This window comes from Panthera tigris, chromosome A1, assembly GCF_018350195.1.
Source record: "Panthera tigris isolate Pti1 chromosome A1, P.tigris_Pti1_mat1.1, whole genome shotgun sequence".
NCBI lineage: Eukaryota > Metazoa > Chordata > Mammalia > Carnivora > Felidae > Panthera > Panthera tigris.
In genome coordinates this window covers 36,272,663-36,286,014 of record NC_056660.1, presented here as the reverse complement: position 1 = coordinate 36,286,014, position 13,352 = coordinate 36,272,663, and positions in this window count along the sequence as shown.

Sequence of the window (13,352 nt, the reverse complement as noted above, 5' to 3'; positions counted from 1 at the left end):
ATGTTTGTTACTACAACATAGCCTAGCCTAAAATAACTGAACTATTTCCAATTCTCCAATACATTTGAAAAACCTATTCCAATATAATTCAATTGACAACACATATTAAATATCTACAATATACAAATATGCTAGGTAGATAGATATCAGATACTATCCTGCATAAAGTAGATACTCCATAGAAACATTGAAAATTAGACATGGCTAGAATACAGAAATAACAGGAGTTCTTGGAACTCCAGGAGTTTCCAAACGAATTTCAACACACCTTTATCTCATTTTAATAAACATTTATTAAATGCCTGTTATGGACAAAGCATCTGCAAAGCAGATGGCTGCAAACATGAAGACACAACTCCTGCTCTCAAAGGTCTGTCAGACCAGTGAAGGAAACAGACAAGCTCACAGACAATTGCTGAACAGTGTTCTGAGTCCAGCAGAAGTCAGCATATGAGGCCATGGGAGGGACATCTACCTCAGACTAGAAGAATCCTGGAAGGCTTTCCCAAGGAAATGATTCCTAAAGAACAATAGTTGGGGTACCTGCGTGGCCCAGTCAATTAAGTGTCCAACTCTTGATTTCAGCTCAGGTCATGATCTCAGTCATGAGATCTAGCCCCACACTGGGCTCCATGCTGCTGAGTGTGGAGCCTGCTTAAGATTCTCTTCTCTCTCTCTCTCTCTCTCTCCCCCTCCTCCTCCCTCCTCCAAAAAAAAAAAAAAAAAAAAAAAAAAAAAAAAAAAAAAAAAAGCTATAGTTGGATTGATTCTACTTTGCTTTTCACAGAGGACAGCTATCAAAAGTAGATGTTGCTTTTCTATTCAGTTGGAATTTGATGTATGTAAAGCAGTTGGCTCTTGAAGAAAATGGGGCAAAATTCTGACTGTACAATTCTTGGAATTTCAACCTTCTTTAATCAATCAGGAAAGAACATAAAACTCTTATCAACTCTCACTGTGAAGCCCAAACCATAGGAAATCCCACCCTCGATATGCATTTGCCCTAAATATAATTTCCTTCTGCACATTTATAAAATATGCTTCTAAAGCATATGCCTATATCCTGTATTTCTATTCCTTTGTGTAAGTTATATGTCCATATGAACATGGCTTAGAATGTTTGTGGTATTTAGGATGTATGGCTTGACAATTTAGTATAGTGACCAAGAACTTGGGTTTTAAAACCAGTTTTCCAGGAGTGCCTGGGTAGCTTAGTTGGTTGAGCATCCAACTCTTGATTTCTGCTCACGTCATGATCGCAGAGTCATAGGATGGAGCCCTGTGCTGGGCCCCGTACTGAGAGCGTGGAGCCTGTTTAAGATACATTCTCCCTCCCCCCCCCCTCCTCTGCTCATGCTCTCTCTCTCTCTCTCTCTCTCTCTTATAAATAAATAAATAAATAAATAAATAAATATTTCATATCCTAGCTCTGACCGTAACTAGTTTTGTGACTATAGGCAAGTTACTAAAATCAGTGTACTTTTGTTGCTTTGCCCAAGGAGAGGAGATTATTGTGGATTCTACCTCACAAAGCTGTTAGGAGGATTAAATAAGCTGATACAAGTTCCACCTACAGCACTAAGTGTTTGATGAATTAGTTAATATTGTGAGTATGGTTGTTTTGTTGTTGTCATTAACTCTATAAAGATGTTTTCATTTGGAATTTATAGTTCCAATCTAAAATTAGATACATAGTCTTGTATGTAAAGCATAAAAATAACAAAGTTAAATGCTTGAGAAATACTATTAATAAACTAAAAAATGAATAGTGTCCCAGTATTTTCATGAAGGAAGGAATTAAGAAGGGAATTAAGGAGCTATGGTACCAGAGGAGTAGGAATATAGGAATAGGGGATTCATTCAGTGGCTTTGTGTCCTGTTTGTAAAAGGGATTCATTGCTTTGCCTATTTAAGTAAAAAGGTGCTGTTGAGAAGAATATGAACATCAACACTTTGTCAATTTCACGCCTCTGGGAGGTGCCATATCTGGAGCATGTTCTTTTCTACCTGAATAAGCAAAATTGATTAAAAAACCCTAAGGTTAGGGGCGCTGGGTGGCTCAGTCAGTGAAGCATCCGACTTCAGTTCGGGTCATGGTCTCACTGTGTGTGAGTTGGAGCCCTATGTTGGACGCTGTGCTGACAGCTCAGAGCCTGGAGCCTGCTTAGGATTCTGTGTCTCCCTCTCTCTCTCTCTCTCTCTCTCTCTCTCTGTGCCCATCTCCCACTCACATTCTGCTCTAAAAAATAAACATTAAAAAAATTTTTTTTAACCTAAGGTTGAGAAGTCATCTGAAACAGTCCCCTAACTTTAGTCAAATTAATTTTAATTATTTCATTTTACAGATTACGAAGTGAATTCCAGAAATGTTAGTGTTATTATAAAGAGTTACAATGGGGATTAGAACTTGAAATTTCTCACTCTGGGTAAAGTAGCCTCAGCAGACTTTAACTTCAACCATACAGAACCCAAAGTGTAATACCCCAGGAAACTGAAGAGGAAAATAGATCAGTTGAGTGACTATAATCCTGGAAACTAATAAATCTGACTGTTAAACACTGTTCTGGCCCGGATTTGCTCTATGCTAACGTCCAAGTCATTTATCATTTTAGGATTTCTCATACTCTAACAATAGAAAACCAAAGCACTTTATGAGGATATTAATCCTACCTGCTTCCTGGGGATGCAATAATAACGCAAAGTTCTTTGAAATGGCAAGTACTAGAAGGAAAACTATCTGATTCAATGTTCTATTCCTATTTCAATATCAAAGCCCAATGCTGCGAGTTAAGGACAGAATGAAATCACTTGAAATCAAATGGTTGATGAAATTTCCCAAAGCCCAGCTGTATCTCATTACATCAGATCCTTTAGTTACTAGTCTTTGCAACTATTATTAAAAAAAAAAAAAAAATTCCCTGTCTGTTCAGAAGGTAGACTGACATTCTTCCGTTCACTGTGCATTACCTCGTACACTTGGTTCGTAACATTATCCCACACCTTCTTAGATTTAATGATAGATGTGTGTGCATGTGCATATGTGTGTGTGTGTGTGTGTGTGTGTGTGTGAGAGAGAGAGAGAAAGGGAGAGAGAGAATATGCACAATATTCAAAGCAAAGTGGGTGCTCACAGAATCTGAAAAACTCACTCTTCTTTTTACAGAAAGAAGACATATAACTGTTCTTTTTACTCACTCTTCTTTTTACCTCCTGCCATTTTAAATACTTTTTTCAAAAATCTTTTTTTTCTGCTTCACTCAAACAAAAATAAAAATCTGACATAAGGATAATGGGTATTGTAAAAATGGAAGGTGAACAATACGTACACTTTAAAGCAGAGACCCTTAAAGGACTGTTTAGCCCAGTTTCTACATGTTTGCTGCTATTCCACTGCAGACTCTAGAATCCTTCTGTGCACAGTTCTGTACGACCACAAAGCTTCCATGAGTTTATAGAGATTTTATGTTCTAGCATATGACCTAATGAAATAACCATTCAGCTGCTCTCCGCATAAGTACAAAAGCCAACACCATCAATCCCTGGTTTCAAAAGCACCCCATTTTCCTCCACGATTCCTATGGAATTCATTTCCTAAATATGGAATTGATAATGGCTTAAACTGATTATTTCAAAAACAGCCACAAGTTGCTTTGAGTTCTCCAAGTAATGCAGAATACATGGAGTAGATGGTGGAAGTTTAGGAAAAGAGAAGCCGAACAAAAGTCTCCGCCCATTGTAAGGATCAGATCTTGAGAAACTGGGAACATATGCAAATGAGCTTAAACTTTAATCTGCTGGATACTTTGAGCAAGAGATCACCATAATAAGGTATGAGCTTTAGGAGCACAGATTATGCATAAAATTCAGAAAGAAAATTCAAAAGGCTAATGTGCTATTTGGGGAGAAGTTGACGAAGAGTGAGTTTATCATTGACATTGGGGATGAAGAGGAAAGGATGAATTCAAGAGACACTCAAGAGGTGGAAGTAAAAGAACAGGTGGGAGAATCTCAAATCCCTGGAAATTCGGTACACATTTATCTTCTGAGATTGGACAACCTACCAGAGGGTGATGCTATTCATGGAGAGAATAATTGCATGATGAAGATAAGGAATATGTACTGAACACCTACCACGTGCCAGGTGGTGTTTTAGGAGCTAGCATCACTAGGCTGAACAACACTTCTCCTTCAGTGGGCAAATGATAAACTGGTATATCCAGACAATGTAATATTATTCAGCGCTAAAAAGAAATGAGCTACTGGGGCACCTGGGTGGCTCCGTCGGTTAAGCATCTGATTTAGGTTCCGGTCACAATCTCATGGTTTGTGAGTTCGAGCCTCGCATTGGACTCTGTGCTGACAGCTCAGAGCCTGGAGCCTGCTTCGGATTCTGTGTTTCCCTCTCCCTGCCCCTCCCCCACTTGCGAGCACTCTCTCTCTCGCTCTCGCTCTCTCAAAAATAAACATTAAAAAAATAGTTTTAAAAAAATGAGCTATCAAGCTATGAAGAGACATGGAAGAACCTTAAATATATGTTAATAAGTGAAAAAGGCCAATCTGAAATGGCTACATGCTGTATAATTCCAATTATATAACATTCTGAAAAGGGCAAAATATGGAGACAGTAAAAAGACCAGTGGTTGCCAGGAGTTTGGAGGGAAGGAGGGACAAATACATGGAGTGCACAGAATTTTTAGGGCAGTGACACTACTGTCTATGATACTACAGTGGTCGTTATATGTCATCATACATTTGTCAAAACCTATAGACCATAAAACACCAAGAGTGAAGCCTAATGTAAACTATGGACTTTGGATGATAATGATGTGTCAATATGGGTTCATCATGTATAACAAATGTCCACTCTCGTGGGGGATGTTGATAATGGAGGAGGCTCTGCATGTGTGGGGGCATGGGGTATATGGGAAATCTTCGGATCTTCCTCACAACGTTGCTGTGAACATAAAACTGCTCTAAAAAATAAAGTCTATTTTGTAAAAACTATGTCCTTTGGGAGAAAAGGGGAGCTGCATACATTCTGGGGTGGGGGGACTCACATTCCAAAAGAAAAACAAATTATAAACAAAGACAAATCATCTGACTGCCAATGAACTGAAAGGCAAAAAGAAGAAGGAGAGGAGAGGAAGTTGTTTCTGTACTGGACTATCAAGAGAATAAATATTACACAATTGGGTCAGAGAAGAGTATGTGTGGAATGCAGGAGATCTTCAGAATGCACATTTTACTCCCATGTTCTAGGATTAAAAATAATGGATACAATATTGGATATATTATTGGATATTGGATAATATTGGGTATATGATTTCCTTTGTATATATTGGATATTTTACACACACACACACACACACATTCTATGGAGGAAAAATACAGTCAGACAGGGGTTAGGAAATGCACAGAGTATGAGCTTGTTCTTTGAAAAAGGCGGTCATTGGGGGCACCTGGGTGGCTCAGTTGATTAAGTGTCAGACTTCGGCTTGGTCATGATCTCATGGTTCATGAATCTGAGCCTCTCTTTGGGCTCTCTGCTGTCAGCACAGAGCCCCCTTCAGATCCTTTGTTCCCTTCTCTCTCTGCCCCTCCTCTGCTCAGGTGTGCAAGCGCATGCTCTCTCTTTCAAAAATAAACAGAAATAGGGGCGCCTGGGTGGCTCGGTCGGTTAAGCATCCGACTTCGGCTCAGGTCATGATCTCACAGTCTGTGAGTTCGAGCCCCACGTCGGGCTCTGTGCTGACAGCTCAGAGCCTGGAGCCTGTTTCAGATTCTGTGTCTCCCTCTCTCTCTGCCCCTCCCCTGTTCATGCTCTGTCTCTCTCTGTCTCAAAAATAAATAAACATTAAAAAAAAAAAAACAGAAATAAATAAATAAATAAGGTGGTCATTAAATAAAGTGATTATGAAAGGCCTCATTGATTAAGGGGCATTTGGACAGAAACCCAAGCACTGTTGATACCTGGGAAATAGCATTCCAAGAAGGACCTAAGTATGAAGTCTCTGAGGCAAAAGTATGTTAACGTGTTCAAAAATGTCACAAAGTCCAGTGTTACTAGAATGGAATGAGCCAGAGATTTTAGGACAGAGAAGTAGATAAAAGTAGATTGTTCCAGTAATTAAAGGATTTTGTAAGGATTTGAGATCTTACTCTAAATGAGATGAGAAGCCACTGAAAACTCCACAGCAGAATGGCATGATGATTCTTTCATGTTAACAGGCTCTAACTGCTACCCTGAGAATAGATCAGGAGGAGAGAAAAGGCAGAACCAGGAAGAATAATTATGAGTTGATGGCAATTATTCGGGCAAGATATGATGGCACTTTAGACCACCGTGACAGCAGTGGTGAGAAGAGATTGGATTCTAGATGTATTTTGAAGGCAGAGCTGGCAGGATTTGCTGATGCCTCTAAGATGGGCTGTGAAACAGAGAAGTCAAGATGGCTCCAGGTTTTTTGTCTAAGCATCTGAAAGTCTGAAGTGGTCATTTACTGAAGAGGGAAAACTGTGGAAGGAACAGAACTGGGGATGGCTAAGAAGGTTAGGAATTTGGTTTTGGACATATTAAGTTCTTGGTAGACATCCAAATGAAGATAGAATTCTGAAGACCAGGATTGAGGCCTGTTTAAATTTTGGCATCATCAGCACACAGGAAATTAAATAAGGCCATGGGAGTAAATGTACTCACCTAAGAGGTGAGAGTGAAAAAAGAAGAAAAAGTTCAACAATTGACCTCTGGGACACTCCACCAATAAAGTTTGGAAAAGTAAGGAATAAACAGAAGAAGAGATTGAAAAGAAACAATCTGTTCTACAGAAAGAGAAAGACAGAGACAGAGACAGAGACCTTGGCCAAGTGAAGAAAGGGTTGCAAGAAGGAAAAAATGATCAATTGACAGGTGAAGTAATGTGAGGGATTAGAATGGCCTGTTGAAATTAGTGTTGGGAGGGGCGCCTGGTGACGTAGTCGGTTGTTGTCTGACTTTGGCTCAGGTCATGGTCTCACAGTTCATGTGTTTGAGCCCCGAGTCAGGCTCTGTGCTGACAGCTCAGAGGCTGGAGCCTGCTTTGGATTCTGTGTCTCCCTCTCTCTCTGCCCCTCCCCTGTTCATCTTGCTCACTCTCTATCTCTTTCTCTCTGTCTCTCAAAATAAATAAACATTTAAAAAAACCCAGAAATTAGCATTGGGAGAGCCACTGGGGAACTTGAGAAATCAATTTCAGTAGAAAGTGCTGAGGGAAACCCGATTGAAATGAATTTCGGAAGAGAAAACAAAGGATAGGAGTTGGACACATTGATGATAGATAAATGTCTTAAAGAACTTTGCTATAACTGGAAGCAAATAAATATGGTGGTGGCTGAAAAGGGATGTAGAATTAAGGGTAATTGTTTGTTGTTGAAATGGAATAAAACTATATTTGTTTGCCTGTGGGAGTGATCTACTCAAGAGGAGATCATTTATGATGCAGAAGAGAGAGGAGACAATTGTAATATCAATGTCCTTGAGGAAGATAATCATTCAGAAATCAGTCACTCTTCCAAGAAGAGACATGATGACTAATATGGGAAGAAGAAATGTATTATAGAGGGGCACCTGTGTGGCTCAGTTGGTTAGGCATCAACTCTTGATTTAGGCTCAGGTCATGATCTCACAGTTTGTGGGATCAAGCCCCATGTCAAGCTCTGTGCTGTCAGCAGAGCTTGCTTGGGATTCTCTCTCCCTTTCTCTTTCTGTCCCTCCCCCGCTGGTTCTCTGTCTCTCTCTCTCTCAAAATAAGTAAAGAAAAAAATGTTTAAAAGAAATATATTATGGAAATTAGAATTTATGCTTACGTAAGAGATGCTGAGGAAGTAAAATTTGTAGGGTCAGAGCAGGAGTTACTAGTCAGCCTGCCTAGGTAGTGTGGGTTGGTAGTTTGGAGCTTGTGGAAAAATCTAAAAAACCAACATTTCTAGCTGCCAAATTAGGACCACAAAGGAGGAGCTCACGGAGGGATCTATGGAAGTTGTTGTTTCTGTGCAGCTACCACCTGTGTGGGTTCACATCCAAGCATCTGGTGGTTGGCCTGGGGCCACTGGTGGTCAGCAAGGCCAACAGTTAGGAAGATGAGCTAGACATGGAACAGAGTGAAAACCAGCTGAGACCCACTAGACACCTTCACATCTGATGGTCACAGTATCTGAGCACTACAACCTTCCAAAAGCAATGACCACTGATTCACTTCTACCTCCTAAATCTTGTGCAAGTTCCCCTTTGGGGCACTTCTAATCTAGCCATTCAAGGGATTCTAGAAAACGTAGTTCCTAAATTGATAATAGCACAATCCAGGACTTTTCAACCCTTTCAACTTAGCATCCACATACAACTCTTTCAGGCATACTTAACTTTCAGATAAAGATGGCAAAGGCAAAAATATGTTTCTACTTAATATAATGCAAATGTCACACAAAAACTGCTAACCCTCTCTCCAAAAGAGAATACATATATTTAATCCATCTCTAGGTAAATTTATTCCTCTTCTACCTGAGTCACATGCTCACTTTGATATCTTATAACTTAAATCCTGAGATATAAAATTAACCACTGTTAACCGTATATTAGTTAGTGGAAGAAGAAGTTGTTGCAGTAATCAACCTGTCACCAAGAAAGAGAAGGGAAGAGGGAAAAAGAAATGTTTTCATTGGTTGATTGCATATACAAATATATTTATATAAAAGCAAGTAAGAAAAACACATACCTCTACAAATTCTGTAACTGGTCCCATAGTCATACTGGTATTTGCTGTCCTTCTACTACCTATTCTATGTTGATTTTGTCCTCCCCAAGAATGTCTGCTGGTCATGGTTCCTTGCTTGTGGAGTGACAGAGACTTTCATTTCAAGAGGTTCTGTCATTTGGGGGCAGTTTTTCATGGTTTCTATCACAGAACATGGGAGTACTAAAAGGTGGCACTGTGAATCTTCAGCATTCCATATGTACACTTCTATGGCCAATTGTGTAATAGTTATTTTCTGGATGATATAAATTACCCCAATATAGGAACCACTTCTTTTTTTCTTTTTTTCTTTTCTTTCTTTTCTTTTTCTCTTTATGTATGTATGTATTCATTTATTGCCTATTGTTTCACTAGTGTGAGAAACACTAAGTTGCCAGGTGACTGCTGATGAACAAACTTTCTTTTAATGTTAAATAAGAGAAGCAGCACTATATGTAGGTCAGTAATTCAGAGAATACTCCATATTCTGGAGAACATAACCCCATACTCACAAAGTTTTATTACCCTCAGAGTGGTATAATTGAGTCTTCAAAAGGACATTTCACCATCCCATCATATAAGCTCCTATAGGGTGAGAGAGATGGTGGTAAGACCAGCGAATTCCATGAGCACAAGCCCATTTCCTTTATTTATTTTTTTTTTAATTTTTTTTTGATGTTTATTTATTTTCTTGAGAGAGAGACACAGAGCACCAGTAGGGGAGGGGAAGAGAGAGAGAGGGAGACATAGAATTCAAAGCGGGCTCCAGGCTCTGAGCTGTCGGCACAGAGCCCGATGCGGGGCTCAAACTCACAAACTGTGAGATCATGACCTGAGCCAACATCAGACGCTTAACGGACTGAGCCACCCAGGCGCCCCCCATTTCCTTTAAAATGAGTTGCTTTGTCAGAAGCAATGGTTTGTAGAATATCCTGACATGAATAAGGCATTCTGCAAATCCATGGATGGTAGATTTGTCAGATGCATTATAAGCAGAGCAGGCAAATCCACATGCAGAGTGTCTATTTCGATGAGAACAAAATGCTGTCTTTTCCAAGATGGATGTGGTCCAGTATAATCAACCTGTCACCAAGTGGCTGCCTGGTTCCCCCAAGAAACTGGTGACAAATCAGTGGCTCAGGGTTGATGTTTTCTGTTGGCATATTGGACATTTAGCAGTGGCTGTAGACAAATAAGTCTTAGTAAGTAGAAGTCCATGTTGCTGAGCCCATGCATAACCTCCATCCCAGCCACCATAGCCATTTGTTCATGAGCTCATGAGAAAGAATGGGGGTGTCTGGGAAAATGGTCTAACATCCACAAAACAGGCCATTTTTCCACCTGACAAATAAAATCCTTCTCTACTCAGGTTTTTCCTTAATGAGCACTCATATGGAACATAAAACTCCTTGTACTGTTTTGGAGAGAGTATTTCCACAAATCTCTTCCCAGATCTCCTAGCTACCTACTTTCTAATCATGTTCCTTCCAAGTCTCTGACCACCAAGCCAAATTGTTAGCCACTTACCCTGAAATAATGTAGATCACTACCTACCTCTGACCATCTCATCTCCCAAGAAAAAGGAAAAAAAGACAGGGGTTGTACTCAAAATTCTGCCTTGGTGGCAGGGTGAGGGGGGGTTCCCTTCACCACTATTCTTCAAAGACATCCCAGAGAGGATTTCTAGTGCTGTCACTGTCTACTTCCACATGATACCATCATACTGTGCAGAACCATCTGTAAATTAGACCTTGATTTTTCTTCCTCAGTCATCAGTTAATGGGGAGCTTCCCATGAGGGGGATGCAGCAATGTGTCAGGAGTGAAGACCATGGGCAACTGGGCCACTCACCCATGCAACTTTCTTGAGCCTTCAAGATATGCTCAAGCCTGATCTCACATATATCACCTATACTTGATGATGGAATGCGGCTAAACATTATATCTTATTGAGTCAGGTAACAAGCAGTTTATGATGGTTACTTCGTGGTCCATTTTCAAGTGTAGAGCCCGGCAGGAAGCCAGAAGTTGTTTCTCAAAAGAAGAATAGTTATCTGCAGAAGGTGGCATTGCTTTCATCTAAAATTCGAAAGGTCTGTTTTGTCGGTCACCTATGGTGTCCCATCAAAGGCTCCACAAAACATCCCTCTCTGCCACATTCACTTCATGTACCATCAAAGGGACCTACTGGGTCATAGAGCCTAAGTGGCAGAGCAGTTTGGCACTTTCGACCAGTGGCCGAGTTTCTCTTGTCTGAAGCTCCTCAAAACTGACAGCTCTTCAAGTTATTTGATCAATGGGTCTGAGCATCAGGCCCAAATGAGTGTGTGTTGCCTTCAAAAATCCAAAGGGATGCATTCAGTGCTATGCCACTATCATTGTTGTAGGAAGGGGTTACAAGCAGCAACTTATCCTTCAATTTAGAAGGGATATGTCAACGTACCATGAGATGCCTAGAACTCTCACAAAGGAGAAGGCCGTCTAAATTTGGGGGCAGTTATTTCCTACCCTATGTTTTACATGTGTTTTACCAAGATGTCTAGAGGTGTTGCTACTTTTTGCTCACTAGTCCAATTAACATGATATCATCAAATTAGTGGAGCAGCATGGTGTCTTATGGAATAATGAAGCAATCAAGGTCCCCATGGACAAGATTATACTAGAAAATTGAAGATTTTTAATCCAGAGGTAGTACACTGAAGGAGTATTGATGACTTCGTGTATTGAAAGCAAACTGCTTCTGATAATATTTATTAAAACATACAATGAAAAAGCATTCATTACATCAGTTGCTATATCAGTCAGGATTAAACCAGAAAAACAGAACCAGTAGGAGATATATATTAAGAGATTGATGGCAAGCAATTGGCTTCTATGCTTAGGAAGGCTAGCTAGGCAAGTTGCAAATCCATAGCATAACTGGCATGGACTGATGCTGCTATCTGTAGGAAGAACTTTTTTTTTCATTAAGGAAGCCTCAGTTCTATTCTTGAAAGCTTCCAACTGATTGAATCAGGCCTACCCAGATTATCTAGAATAATCTCTCTTTCTGAAAGTCAACTGGCTATCTAATCACATCCTCAAAATAATCACCGCAACACCTACATTACAGTTTGGGGATCACTAGGGCCCACAGCTTACCCAAGTTGCATACCAGGTGCCAGAGGTATTGACTTTCTCCAGCAAGGGAAACATCTGGAACAGCAGTTGGAATTTGATTCACCACTTCCTTAAGTTTACAAAAATCCCATCGTCATTTCTAAGATCCAAGATCCATCTATCCTCTGCAAAAACGAAATAGGTGAATTGAATCAGGGTGTAGTAGGAATGACCATGCTTGCATCCTTCAACTTTTTGATCAAGGCACAAATTTCAGCATTCCTTGCAAGAATGCAATATACTTTTAGTTGGAGGTACAGGTCTTCCTAGTGGCTTCCATGCAATCTTTCCTACCAAAACAGTCCTTTCTTCATGGGTCAGAAAATTAGTGTGGGAATTCTCCTAGTGGCTAAGTATGTCTCCTGTAACTATAAATTCCAGACTTGAAAAAATAACCACAAGATAGACTTGGGAACCAACTGGCCCACTTTGAGATGGGCACAAGCCAAGATTCCATTAATTATCTGAACTCCTCAAGCCCTTAATCTTATAGGTGGACCATGGAGATGTTTTGAGTCTCCAAGATTTAGGGTCAGTTCAAAACCATAAAGTCTAGTTAGTTCTCCTTCCCCAGTGCACAGACACCAGGTAAGTGCCATGGTCACTTCAAGGAAATCTAAAAAGAAAGATTTACAGTATAATTTTTGGCATCATAGCAGGATTTTCCTCAAAGGGACTTAGTCTCCCCTTCAATATAAGGGGCTCTTGATCTGTGAACTGGCTCCATCCAGGAAACAATTGAAGGACTGAAAACCCTTCCATGGTGACTAAAGTCAAGACTACTGTTTGCAAGATACAGAGATCTTCACTTATTTTAATCAAGTACAATTTTAGTAGACTGCCCATTGATTTCAGTCCAAAGGACACCATGATTGATTAGCCAATGCCAAAATAGATCAAACCACACTGTTACTATTTTACCTCTGCTGTTTACTACAGTAACCACGTCCACTTTGTCTCATCTGACTACCAGACCACTATCTGACCCCTTCTTCATTATCGCCATTAAATCCCCATTATCCCCCTTGACTTCTAAATGGACTTCTGGAATTCCTATTATCCCTGCTAAATTCAGGAAGTTTATTTCAACGGCAGAATTTCCCATTCTCCTTTCTGACCTACAGAAAGTTATCCACAGAACTCTCCAAAGATGTCAGTTCACCTCTCACTAAGTATTCTTAATGTCCTGCTAAATGGGAGGCTTTCTGCACCACTCTCTCCCAGGTGGCATTTTTAAAGAGTGTGTAAGCATGTATTCATAATACATCTATGATAGAGATTTCCCCCCCATTTTACAGATGTGGAAATTGAGGGATGCTGTTTATTCAAGGTTATTCAATTTCCAATTTAATTGATGTATTTGGAATTTGAACCCTAACTCTATTTGACCCCAAATTCATGCTTCTTATAATTAGACCCTTAGCCACAC